Source organism: Octopus bimaculoides, chromosome 1, assembly GCF_001194135.2.
Source record: "Octopus bimaculoides isolate UCB-OBI-ISO-001 chromosome 1, ASM119413v2, whole genome shotgun sequence".
Taxonomy (NCBI): domain Eukaryota; kingdom Metazoa; phylum Mollusca; class Cephalopoda; order Octopoda; family Octopodidae; genus Octopus; species Octopus bimaculoides.
The window spans coordinates 196,303,815-196,304,723 of record NC_068981.1 but is presented as its reverse complement, the minus strand read 5'-3'; positions in this window follow the sequence as shown (position 1 = coordinate 196,304,723).

Here is a 909-nt window from a genome sequence, read left to right as displayed (position 1 = left end):
AAAAAAAAAAAAAAAGAACCGAGACGATATGTGTTCGACGCAAATTTTTAAAGCAGTACCCCAGCATGGGCGTTGTTCACAGACTGAAACAAGTATAAGACAAAGCACATACGTATATATGCGTGTGTGTATGAGTACATATGTTTCTCATTTTTGTATGTATGTATATATGTGTAGAAATATATACATACATTCATATATGTATGTATATATGTTTTTATATGCATATAAACTCAATACGAGACCAAACGAAACTTACACCCATAAATAACCGCTATGTACACCCAGATTTCATCACATAATTTTATCAACTTAAGCTATGTTATTTCTGATAGAAAAAAAAAATTCCCCTAAAAAACACAGAACGTATATATGCATATATATATATATTTGTATGTTTTATATATATGTACCTTTGTATGTGTTTGTACGTATATGTGTAAATGTGCAATTATAAGGAGAAAAATAGAATACAGTTGAGATTGAAGGCAAAATAATGTAAAGAAGAAGAATTTCTCTTGGATGGCAGTAAATTACCAAGTTTTTGCAATGTTTTTCCTCTGTTTCTTCTTCACTGGAACCATTGTTCGAGAAGGTGGTGGCAGAGGTTGGTGGGAGATGTGAAAGAGATGTAAAATATAGGGGTTTAGCAACGTCAGTTTGTAGAATAGAAGATTAAAGGAATAAAATGTTTGAGATTATATTCTAGATTAGTTTTATAGACGATGATTTCATTAATAATATATAGGGAATAATAATAATAATAATAATAATAATAATAATAATAATAATAATAATAATAATAATAATAATGATGATGATGGAAAATATGTTTTGCTATGAGGCTCTCATAGACTAGGATTGATGTATGGGTGCGATTGTATGTATATGTACGTATATATATATATA